The sequence below is a fragment of the Trichosurus vulpecula genome, chromosome 3 (assembly GCF_011100635.1).
Source record: "Trichosurus vulpecula isolate mTriVul1 chromosome 3, mTriVul1.pri, whole genome shotgun sequence".
NCBI lineage: Eukaryota > Metazoa > Chordata > Mammalia > Diprotodontia > Phalangeridae > Trichosurus > Trichosurus vulpecula.
Genome location: NC_050575.1, coordinates 162,400,365 through 162,413,351, shown reverse-complemented (window position 1 = coordinate 162,413,351; position 12,987 = coordinate 162,400,365).

Sequence of the window (12,987 nt, the reverse complement as noted above, 5' to 3'; positions counted from 1 at the left end):
CACCACACCCTGACATTTCAGGGTTCCCAGCAACCCCAAACTGCATCAAACATATAATTACTTTCATCTCACCCTTATCACCTGTCCTCACCATAGCCCCCAGTGTAGCCCCAAACCAAGAGCCAAATGGCTTCGTAGGCTGTACAGAGGAAAAGAACCAGGAAAGCTAGGGAAAGCTAGTGCATTCTCATTCTCCAAAGATATGTATCAGTAAATTAATATTCATGGCTATAGAGAAGGCCCGGAACAAAGAGTTTCTAACTTGGAGAACTGTGTATGGATCTGAAACTCCACAAGAATGGAACTGTTCTTCTAGAATCAAGCTGAAAAGTCCAGTTTATGCCAAAGTCTTTCAGTAGTCATTTGTAAAGGGCTTTTGAAATTATCTAATCCATCCTACTGAAGTGGGTAGTTGAGTTATCAGGTAGCTTGAGGAATGATCTCCTCCCTCCACACTCCTCCTGTAGAACCACCTCAGGAGCTGGTAGCCGACACAATAAGGTGCATTCGTTCGTGCCTTAAAGGAATTGCAGGGCTTGGGCTGCAGTTTCCCCTCGGTGAACAGTAAAGAAGTTTTCTCCACCATAACTGGAGAACAGCTTACTGGCCAAAGATCAGATATGCCCTGGGAATCTTTTTGAAAGCTAGTTTGCCAACTTGGAGGCTGTTGAGGCAGGAAGCAGTTCCAAGGAGTAGGTGACCTCAGGCAGTCTAAGTAAGAACAGCAACAGAGGAAAAACCCAGCTCTTGAGGGGGGATTGGTGTTTGCTTTTCTCCCAGCATCTCTTCTAGACAGGGTGGGATTTCTCCATTTCCACCACTGCATTTTATATCAGGATGGCCGTCCAAATGAGAAACAGCACACCCAGGAGGGAGAGCCGGTCATTGGAAATAGATCTGAGGGAGAGTAACCCCTGGCAACAGAAAAGAGCCAGCTACAGATTGAATTAGCCATGGCATTTGGGAGTTAGGCTTCAGAGAGGAGTACAGCGGGGAAGCCCTGATGCACAATGCACCCCACAGACACTGCAGCTGGGGGAGACCCATGATGATATCATGGGAAGAGAAGGGCCATCAGGGCCATGAGCTTCACGTATGTGCTCTCTTCTTGTATTTGTGGGAGATGGCACCCAAAGTATATGCAGATGTTTTATAGCTACTGTCTTCAAGTGTACCATTTTCCCTCTGAGCCAATTGTGTCTACTGGATAACTATAAAAGGGTAGAGGGGAGTGCAAGCTATAGTTTTAATAGTGCAGTGCCACAGAATACCTTTGAACCTGAAAGCAGCAGCCAGCCACCTGGCAGGAAATCCAATCCACAACCCAGCAGTTCTGACTCTCACTCTTACTGCCACTACCTTAGGTCCTGGAGGGGTACTATGTCACAGCTGAGAACACTGAGGTACTTGCCCAAAGTTACGCAGTCTATGACAGAGGCAGGGTTTGAATCCGAGTGTTACGATTTTCTGTGCAAGGCTCCTAACTCCTGAGGTTCTATTTTTTCTATTATACCATAGTCATGTCTCTGTCCTTCTCTAGCTCATTTTACAGATGAGGAAATTGAGGCAAACAGGGTGAAATGACTTGCCCAGGGTCACGCAGCTAGTAAGTGTCTGAGACCGTATTTGCACTCAGGAAAATTAGTTTTCCTGACTCCAGGTCTGGCACTCTATCCACTATGCTACCTAGCTGCCCCAATCATACACACACACACACACACACACACACACACACACACGTGTATATATCTTTATTTTCACTAACCTCTAACTGAAATTTAGCATTTCCTTTAATTATTTAAAAATATAATTCTGAGAGGGGATCTATAGCCTTTTCCAGACTACCAGACAGGTCCACGATGCAAAAAGGGCTAAAGACCCCTACTGGAAGTCTTCAAGTTACAGAGCAGATGGAGATCTCCATTAGTACCTCTCCCACAGGGAGTTCCCTAGATTAATGATGTCAAACTCAAATAGAAATGGGTGCCAGTAATTCATACACAAGGAAGCCTATGGTTCACATATTGACAGTTTTAAAATGTACTATCTATTTTATCATATTTTTACTTATTTTGTGAAATGTTTCCCAATTATATTTTAATCTGGTTCAGGCTGCACTCAGGAATGCTGCAGCCAAAGGCTTCATGTTTGACATCTCTGAAATAAGTCTGATTTAAAAAAAAATCCATAATTCCCTGCTCATTGTGGAGACTTCCCTTTATCTGTTCCTAGTTTCCCACTTTCTCTCCAGCTTCAAAGGGGGTGGGGTCAGAATCAGAGAATCCTTTTAGTATTTCCAGATTTGACAAAGTCCTTCATCCATTCACTAATGGCACTAATTTGCATCCACTCTTTGCTTTTCCAGGCTGAAAAATCTTTTTGTTTATCCTTATAAGGCCATTCCTTTCCCTGTGCCCATTGTTATCTCTCCATTCCTTCTCACTTTCACTGGAAGGTCCTCCATCACATCCTTCTCAAGAGACAGTGACCAATCTTGTCCATAAGGCTACAGGTGCAGGCATTCTATCATTTTACACAAGAGGAGAAGCATTTCTGTTGTGTTTCCTGGTGGTACCCAAAATTGTGTTGGCCCTTTCATCAGCAGCCTCAGCTTTGACTGCATCTTTTACCAGGTTCTTTGTGATCACTCTGAACCCTATATGAAAAGATCTACAAAATATATACATTACACAGTGGGTTACTAAACTGATCATAAGCTTTGATCCAAAGCTCCCTATGCTGCTACAATCTCCTAAGGATGTTATTAAAATTTTAAAAAGGGGAGGCCTACCTATATTTATGAACCATATATTCATGGTTGCTTAATTCATAGAATCAAATGCTTTAAAGTTGGAAGAGACTTTAAAGATTATCTAGTCCAACTGACTTGTTTTATAAATGAAAAAACAAGACCAGAGATAGTAAGTGACTGCCCCAAGAACACAGGTCCTCTGGTGGCAAATCTTATGCTCTTTCCACTCAGTCACATTGTCTCCCTCTACCACATATTTTGATTATTAAAATTATCAGTGAAAAAAATTTTGGAATAATTTATTTATGTCAGTAGGCGGGGGAGAAGTGTTATCTCAACCTGGAATTTAATCAGTATAGAGAAGTGTGGAAACTCCCAACACCAGGGGTAGGGAACCTGTGGCCTCAAGGCCACATGTGGTCCTCTAGGTCCTCAAGTTCGGTCTTTGACTGAATCCAAACTTCACAGAGAAAAAGGATTCAATGCTGCCCAATACTATCCTTGAGGACTTCTAATTTTAGAGTTTCCTGAAATACTGAGAGGTTGTGACTTGTTCATGGTCAAGACATTGGCAGGACTTGGACCTGGGTCTTCTTGATTAAAAGATCAGCCCTCTGTCCACTATACCATATTGCTTCTCTTTTCTTATTGGAATCTGTGATACAAGAAAAGTCTTAGTGCAGTTATAAGCCATTAAATCTTAATGATAGAAAAATACCTGTATCACTGGGAAACCAGACAAATTTATCAGGGAAACAAAGCATGTTATGGAAGCTATTGAATATATGGTTTAAAGATTAATCTACAGGGGGTCCCTAAAGTCTGGACACATAGGAAAATCAATGGCAATGTGGAGTTATTGCATCAAGTTCACGTGAATCTTGCAAAGTGTATCAACCTTTGCATCACAAATGATGAAAATCATATTGAAGATGTTATTTGTTAATATTCCAATTAAATAAAATGTGGTTGCAAATTTCATTCATTTAATTTCATTTCTTGAAAATATGCATTTTTGCCTATGTGTCCAGACTTTAGGAACACCCTGTATTTTGCATGATTTCACATGTATAATTGATATATTGCTTGCTTTCTTAGTGGGTGGGAGAAAGGCTGGAGGAAGGGAGAGAATTTGGAATTCAGATTTTCAAAAAAATAATTGTTAAAAATAAATAAATAATATTTTTAAAAAGAAAATATAGTTTTAAAATCATCATGCACATTTCAAATGACTATATATGGATTTATGTAAAACATTGGTTTTGTGTTAGAAATAGCAAAATGAAATAGGACTAAATCACAAGATACGTTAAGGAACAGACACAAATATGTAAAACTAAAAGCCAATCCTGAAGAGATAAGTGGTCCAAGAGTATAAAGTGTCTGGATGAAGAAATGCATCAGCAACTATATAAAGAATTGTTCCAAAGATGATGTAATAAGAGAGGCGTAAAATTTTAAAACTCCGAAGTTTTACATCATACCATCAAGTTTTTAAAGATTGCAGAAACAGAAACAATGATGGAGGGGCTGTGGAAAGTTAGGCACATTAGTTGACAATTAGAGCTGTGAAGTGGTTCAACTATTCTGTAAAACAACCTGGAATTATGCAAGAGCATCATTAAACTATCCATATGTATCCTTTGACCCAGTAATCTCACTACTGGGTATATGCCCCTAGGAGATCGATGTCAAGAAATAAAGGTTCTATATGTAACAAATATTCATTGCAATACTCTTTATGGTAGCATAAACATCCTGACTGGAGAATTGCTGAACAAATTGTGGAAGAAGAATATGTGACAGTGGCATGGGCTAAGCATATACACTTAGTGGATGCTGTTACAGTAATAGCTACACATACCTGAAACCTAGGGAAAAGCAGGTAACGCATAATTAAATTGTTGTTATTTGTCCTTTGGACCATGACACTAGGGAGGTGATGCCATGACAGGCAAGCGAATTAGATTTAAGTGAGAGAGGGCTGTGCAAAGTCACCAGCCTCACTTTCTTCTCTAGAGCCATCTGGGTCCAGTGGTAAGATATAGATCAGGACAACTAGAGATGGCCTTCTCCATATCCCCAGCTCATACATCCATGAATGAGACGGCAGACCAGGCCTGGAGTCCGGTCTTTCTCTAGCGAACACGGATTCCTTCATGTGTAATGCTGACAGGTCCTCATCACCTTTCGCCTGAGCTAATGCTAGAGTTTCCTAATGGATCTCTTGCTTCCTCGATCCATCCTCCACTCAGCTGTTCAAGGGACTTTGTTTAAGCATGAGCCAGACGATGTCACGATGTCGTGCTCCTATTCAGCAAACTAGCGATTAATGCTCTGTCAGCTCTGGGATTGAACCTCCACTCTCTTTTTGGCATTTAAAACCTTTCGTAATCTGGCCCCAACCTACCTTTACAGCTTTGTGAGATACATAGATAGATACATAGATAGATAGATAGATATAGATACATATATATGTGTATGTGTGTGTGTGTGTGTGTTCTTTTTTTTACCACTCACTCTACAGCCAAAATGGCCTTCCAGCTGTTGCTTACACTCAGCTGCCTCTATCTCCCGTCCTGTAGAATCATCATCGCCATTGTTATTAGAGTTAACATTTACGTAACTCTTTAAGATTTACAAAATATTTTACAAATGCTACCTCACCTGATCCTCAGAGCAGCCCTGGGAGGTAGGTGCTAGTATCATCCCCATTTTGCAGTCGAAGCAACCCAGGCAAGCAGAGGCTGAGTGACTCGCCCAGGGTCACACGGCTAGTGAGTTGAACTCGTCTTCCTGACTCCATGCACTGCAGTGCCACCTGGCTGCTGCGTACAATACATTTCCCTCCTTACCTCTGCCTCCTAAAAATCGTTTGTTTGCTGCGGAAATCAGCTCAAATTGAAACCTTTCATGATCTCCCTGAGCTGCTCATGCCTCAGCTAGGTGGTACCTCAGTGGGCAGAGCGCTGGACCTGGAGCCAGGTAGACCCAAAGTCAAATTGGACTCATTAGCTGCGTGACCCTGGGCAAGTCACTCGGCCTCTGCTTGTCTCAGTTTCCTCAACTACAAAATAGGGATAGTAGCACCCCACCTCCCAGGTTTGTTATGAAGATCAAAAGAGATGACATTTGCATCGTGCCTGGCACACAGTAGGCACTTGAATGCTTCTTCCATTTTACTAATTACCTTGTACTTATTAGGTGTGTGTCTGTAGAATATAAGCTCCTTGAAGGAAGGGATTGTCCTGTTTTCTGTGTGTTTGTATCTCCCGTGCTTGGCACCTAGTAGGCACTTAAAATGTTTATTAATCGATTGACTGACTTCATGATGGCACGTTGGTTGTTTGATCAAACAGCTCATGTGGAAGTGGTACCTTTGGCCTTAGTGTTGGCCTAATGAGCTCTAACCCGAGGAATTTTGCGCGTGTGGTGATCTCTTCCATTCTTGCCTGTTCAGATGAGAAGAATAAATATTGTTTGAACTGAATTGGAACAAATGACACGAAGCAGCAGATGAGTTAGAATTGGAGTTGAACTGAATTGAGGAGGTGGAGTGGGAAGGGAGCAGCTAGGTGCTGCAGTGGATAGAGCACCAGACCAGGAATCTGGAGGACCTGACTTACATAATTACATACATTAACCCGCAAGGAAATGTAGTACATAATTTGAACACTAGATGGTGGAATCCTCAAGCTACCAGCCAACGGTTCCTTTAGAGGTTTCTGAGTAGGCATAGGTTGCTTGTGTTTTTGCTTTTTTTTTCCCAAGCTACTCAGATCCCCACAGTTCATTAGAGAGCCCTGAGCCTGCTTGGATACTTGGGCTATACTTGGGTCCTTCCCACTGCCTGAACTCCCAGGACTTAGTGTATGAATTAAAAATTTAGCTTAGAGAAAAATAAATGGAATATCTGCCTCTCCTTAGCTGCTCTCTCTGGGTACCAAGAGGCTCTGCCATTGTTTCTCTGTGCTTGCCATCTCTGGGGCTAAAATTTTCCCTGGGGTGTTGTGTGGATACACAGGTTTCACTCCTCAGGGAACCAGGGCCACCTTTTATGTGAATGTGTGTTCAGCTCAATGCTCTTCTGTTTCTCCCCTCTCTTATAACCCTTTCTGATTTCTTTCAGTTTTATTATTATTTTTTAAGTAGAGCAGGATCTGACCATATCATCCCTCTACTCAATAAAGTGTATGGGGTATTCAGGGAGGACTAGCTCCTCTGGTGTGAATTTTTAACAGGGCTGTTAGTCTATCTTTGGTGTCCACCTGTCACCCAACCTGTGGCTCCAAGAAGCTGTAGCATGTGCAGTCACCACTCCCCAAACAAAACTGTCTTGACAGATGGGCTAAACTAGGTTCAGAGCATTGACAGTCCTCAAACCCATCAGCGAGTTAGGGGGCTATATACTCCAAGCTTGTGAAGACTTCCCTAGGTAGAACAGGAAAATGAGAATAATTTGTTCCGATGGTCATGAAGATGACTGAAGCAGGCACTGTGGAGTGCTTAGAGCTTGGTCAGATATTGAAAACGGCAAAGTCATCCGCTGCGTCCCAGGCCATCACCTGTCCTCTTGATTTTTGTCTTGCCATTGGACTTTGATCTCTCTGGAAGTTGCACTTTGTGCAACTCTGTCTCACTTAAATCCAATTCACTTGCTAGCCATGACATCATTCTGTGATGTTATTGGTCTCCTTCAAAAATGAATTATGAACAATAACAAACTCCAGTGGTTCCTTATCAAATACAAAATCCTCTGTTTGGCATTCAAAACCCTTCATAACTGCACCCCACCGCCGCCATCATCAACTTTCTAGTCTTCTAGAGTTGAGAGACAGTAGCTGCTAGAGACATTGATGGAGCTGAGAAAATTGCCTTCTGTAGAAAAGAGGAATTCTACCAGTTCCCAAATGTAGCATTACGGAGAGAGGAAGGAATATTTCTGGGACTGATCAAGGAACAGGAATAGAAGTGAGCAACAGCTATGAGGTTCTTATTCTGTAGTCTGGTGTTGAATTCAACTCCTGGTCCACTCTGAGGCCTGCAGTTGAATAACCAGGGCGGAGCTCAGACAAAGGAAGGGGGTCTATGATTGTATCATTTTGAAGCTACAGAGCCTTCCAATTAACTAACAAGAGGCTGGGACCAGTAGCAATTTACTGGAGCTCCAACCAGGGGCAAGCCTATAGTTATATCATGCAAACCCAAACCAGGGTCAGGAGTTCAGAAAGCTCAGACCAGAAGGGAAAGGATCAGATTTGGCCCTAGGCCAGACCACTTTGGGTACATCGAAAGCTTGCATATCCATCCTTGGTCTAAGTGGCCCCTGAGGTCATTGAAGAACATAGCACTCAATATCCGGAAGTAGCAATAGGACCAGAGAATACAAATCAAGACTGAACAAGATCCAGATGTTCCCTCCAAGAGTGCTCAAAGCCTGGCATAAAGTCTTTATTCAAGCAGCCAGAAAGAAAGAGTTTAAGAACCAAGGAATTACAGTCAACACCCCACCACCACTGTAAAGGAGTGGAAAACTTGAAATAAAATATTTAAAAAGGCAAAAGCAATAGGCTTACAACTTAGAACAACTTATCCAGCAAAACTAACTAAAACAAATTTTTAATGAAATAGAATATTTCAAAGCATTCTTGATGAAAAGACCAGAGCTAAGTAGAAACTCTGAAATACAAACACAAGACTTGAGAGAAACAGGAAAAGGCAAATATGACCAAGAGGTAAAAAGAGACTGACGGGGATGAAATGTTTACATTCTAATAGGGAGAGATGATACAAGTTTCTGCCTTGGACCCCTAATGTCATCAAGGATCTAACAGGAAGTTAAGTAAATCAGAGAGCCCAAGGTAGGGTTTTTTTATGCTTCGTGATGTTAAAAAAGAAAAAAGTAGGGCAGGGGAGGAATATATTAAGGAACTAAGGGGGAAAAGGGAGCAGGGAACTTAAGTCACATAATCAGGTTGTAGTGGTACAAGACCGTACAAACAAATGAGGAGGGAGGGGTATGAGGAGCCAGAAATACTTCAACATCACTTACATCTGAAGTGAAAGGAGAGAAAAATGCACATGATTACAGAAAGTTGACTGAAGAAATTCTTAACAAGGAAAGAAGAGTAGGAATAAGGAAAGAGAAGGCCAAATAAAAAGGAGGGTAGATTTAGGAAGACATTAATCATAAGCAAAACAAACTCTAAGAAAGAAAGGACAAGAACATGTGACTGAGGTCTGGGTGAGGAAAAAAGACTAGGTCAGGGCAGCTAGGTGGTGCAGTGGGTAGAGCACCAGGCCTAGAGTCAAGAATTCCTGAGTTAAAATCTGGCCTCTGTTTCAACAGTCTGGCTAGCAGCTGCTGTGAGGGTGTAAAGGCAACAACAACCAGCTCACAGAACACTGCAAGCCTAGGTCCCAGAGAGAATGCTAACCCTTGTGCTAACATATCCTGTTGGGCTGTGACCTCACCCAGGCTGGGTGTGGAGAAGTTCCCCACAGATACAAATCAATGGCTCCCAATTGTCTCAGTGCTGAGAAATACAAAAACATCCCACTTTATCTGCCCCATTCAAACAAAGGCCAGAATCGTTAAAGGTCAGAAGCAAAAAGTCCCACCTTAATTACTATTACAGCCTAAGACACACTTAACTGTGTGACCCTGGGCATTGCTCTGATAATTGGCAACACTTAATAAATACTCTATCATCTGCATCCAGAGGCATCACCAGTCATCTTGACCTTTGTCTCTTCGCTGGACTTCAATGACTGGAGGAGAAAGTAAGGCTGATGACTTTGCAAGGCTCTGCCTCACTTAAATCTAATTCTCCCACAAGTCAATTCACATCACTCTTGTGATGTCGTTGGTCCTCCTTGAGAACAAAGGAAGAACAACAATGACCTCAGGCAAATCACTTAACCCTATTTGCCTCAGTTTCCTCTTCTGTAACATGATGCTAGAGAAGGAAATGGCAAACCACTTCAGTATCTCTGTCAAGAAAACCCCAAATAGAATCTGAAAGAGCTAGGCACGACTGAAATGACTGAACAACAGCAAGGTAGCAAAATCATATTGCTTCAGGCATCGTGTTGGTGCTGAGTACGATACTCTTTCCCCACTCTATGCTTCTTCGAAAAAAGGAAGTGAGGAGAAAAGAAAGGAAAAAATAGAGCTAGATCCAAATTAATGAGAATAATGAATCCCGTGAAGCAACTGCATTATTTGAAATCCCATTGCATATTCCCATTGGGATGGGACCAATCACCAATATTTTACATAATTATAATTTCAAATAGTGTGGATTTGAGTACTTTAGGGGATTCATTATTCTCACTAATCAGGACCCATCTGTATAATAGAATAGGATGGAGGGAGATACATAATTATTGATTATAATTATGAAAGTAAGTGGGATTAACTCATTCTTCTCCCATAAAATGGTAGAGGGTAGAAGAATAGATTAAAAAGAAGAATCCAGCAATATGTGGTTTATAAGAAGCACATTTGAAACATAAAGATTCACATGCAGTTAGACTAAGTGACTGAAGCAAAATCTATTATGCTTTAGCTGAAATAAAAAAGGCTGGGATAGCAATCATGATATCAGACAAGGTAAGAGGAAAAATAGACTTGATTAAAAGAGATAAACAAGGAAGTTATATTATGCTGAAAGCTACCAAAGGCAATGAATTAATATCAATGCTTAGCTTATATTCATAAAATGGTATAACATCTAACTACTTAAAGGAAAAGCTAATGAAGTTGATAAATAGATAATAAACCATAGTAAGGAGAAAATCCCAATGTACCCTGTTAAAGCCTAAACAAATCTAACCAAAAAGTAAATAAGAAAGAAGTTAAGAACCTGAATAGAATTTTTAAACACATTTATTTTTTTAATTTAGCATCTTATATTTGCTCAGTTACATGTAAAAACAATTTTAACATTCATTTTTAAAACTTTGAGTTCCAAATTCTCTCCCTTCCTCCCTCCCCACCCCCCTCATTGAGAAGGCAAACATTTTGATATGTGTAACCATGCAAAACACTTCCACAACAGTCATGTTGTGAAAGACTAACTGTATTTCCCTCCATCCTATTTCTCCCCCCCACGCTATTATTCTATTCTCTCTATCCTTTCACCCTGTCCCTCCTCAAAAGTGTTCAGCTTCTGACTACCCCCTCCCCCAATCTGCCCTGCCTTGTATCACCCCCCTCTTCTCTTACCACCTTTCCCCCTACTTTCTTGTAGGATATTTTCTTGTAAGATAGATTTCGATACCAATTGAGTGTGTATATCATTCACTCTTTGAGCCAATTCTGATGAGAGTAAGGTTCACTCACTCTCCTTTACCTTTTCCTTCTTCCCCTCTACTGTAAAAGCTTTTTCTTGCCTCTTTTATGTGAGATAATTTACCCCATTTTACCTCTCCCTTTCTCTTTCTCCCAATATATTCCTCCTGCACCCCTAATTTAATTTTTTAGATATCATCCCTTCATCTGAATAGAATTTTTTGAAAAGTTAGATAAAGAAGGGGAGCCAAGATGGTAGACTACAGACAGCAACCCACTTAAACTCTCCCAGTGTTCCCCTCCAAACAACTTTAAAATCACATCTCAAGTCAAATTTTGGAGCAGCAAAGTCAACAAAAGGTCAAAGCGAGACATTTTTTTCCAGCCTAGAGAATTTAGGAGGTCAGCAGGAGGGATCTGTGACAGCAGGGTGGGAGTCAGCAGCACCAACATTGATCCTTAGAGGTGCTAGTGACAACACCAGCAGCGACAGCAGCTCTCAGAGCTCTCAGCCCAGAGACAACTGGACAACTGGTCAGAAAGACATTACAGGGAACCTTTTGCTGGCACTGGGTTGAGTTGGTACTTCTTGGAAACTCTATTGCCCATGAGCAATTCTGGGTTGCAGTTCTAAGATGAAGAGAAACACTTATGGGGCAAGATAACAGGGGCCCTGGTCACAGTTCAAATGCAGGGAGGAATGATAGAGCTTGTGGTTGCAAGGGACCTAGAGCCCTACCTGGGTAAAGACCAGAGCACAGACTAAGAGGGCAGTGACCACATCTCTGCCCTGATCTCAGGGCACCATGGAAGTGAGAAAATAAGACTCCCCAGAACTAGCTCTGATAACAACAGCACAAAAAAGCCTCAAGCATAAGAGAGTGCCTCCTCACACCCAAGTGAGAAGAGACCAACTTCAATATAAAGTCAAAAGTAAAGAAATAGGCTGGGAAATGAGCAAACAGCAAAAAAGGAATTTGATCATAAAAAGCTACTACTGTGGCAAGAAAGACCAAGAGATAAACTCAAAAGACAACTATGTGAAAATAGTTACAAGCAAATCCTCGAAGAAAAATGCTAATTGGACCATAGAACAACAAGAATTCCTGGAAAAGTTAAAGGAAGAGATAAGAGGGGTAGAGGAAAAATTGGGAGATGAAATGAAAGTGATATGTGAAAATGGTGAAAAGAGAATTAACATCTCAGTCAAAGAGGCACAAAAAAACCCTTAAAAAACCTAATGGTAAAGAACTCCTTATAAGCAGAATAGGTCAAATGTAAAAAGAGGCACAAAAGCTCACCAAAGAAAATAATTTCTTAAAAATCAGAACTGGGCAAATAGAAGCTAATGACTCCCTGAGACATCAAAAAACAATAAAATAAAGTCAAAAAAATGAAAAAAGAGAAGAAAATGTGAAATATCTCATTAGAAAAACAAATGACCTGGAAAATGGATCAATGGGAAATAATTTAACCTAAAATCCATGATCAAAAAAAGAGCTTAAACATCATATTTCAAGAAACTATAAAGGAAAACTACCCCAATATTTTAGGTCCAGAGGGTAAATTAGAAATTGAATGAATTTACCAATCACCTCCTGAAAGAGATCCCAAAGTGAAAACTTCCAGGAATATCACAACCCCAGGTCAAGGAGAAATTATTGTAAGCATCCAGAAAGAAACAATTCAAATGTCACAGAGCCACAGAAAGGATCACACAAGATTTAGCAGCTTTCAAGTTAAAGAAATGGAGGGTTTGGAATATGATATTCTAAAATGCAAAGGAGTTAGAATTACAACCAAAATCACATATCCAGCAAAACTGCGTACAATCCTTAAGGGGAAAAATGGATATTCTATGAAATGGAGCACTTTCAAGCATTCCTGAGGAAAAGACCAGAGCTGAATAGAAAATTTGACTTTCAGATACAAGGTGCAA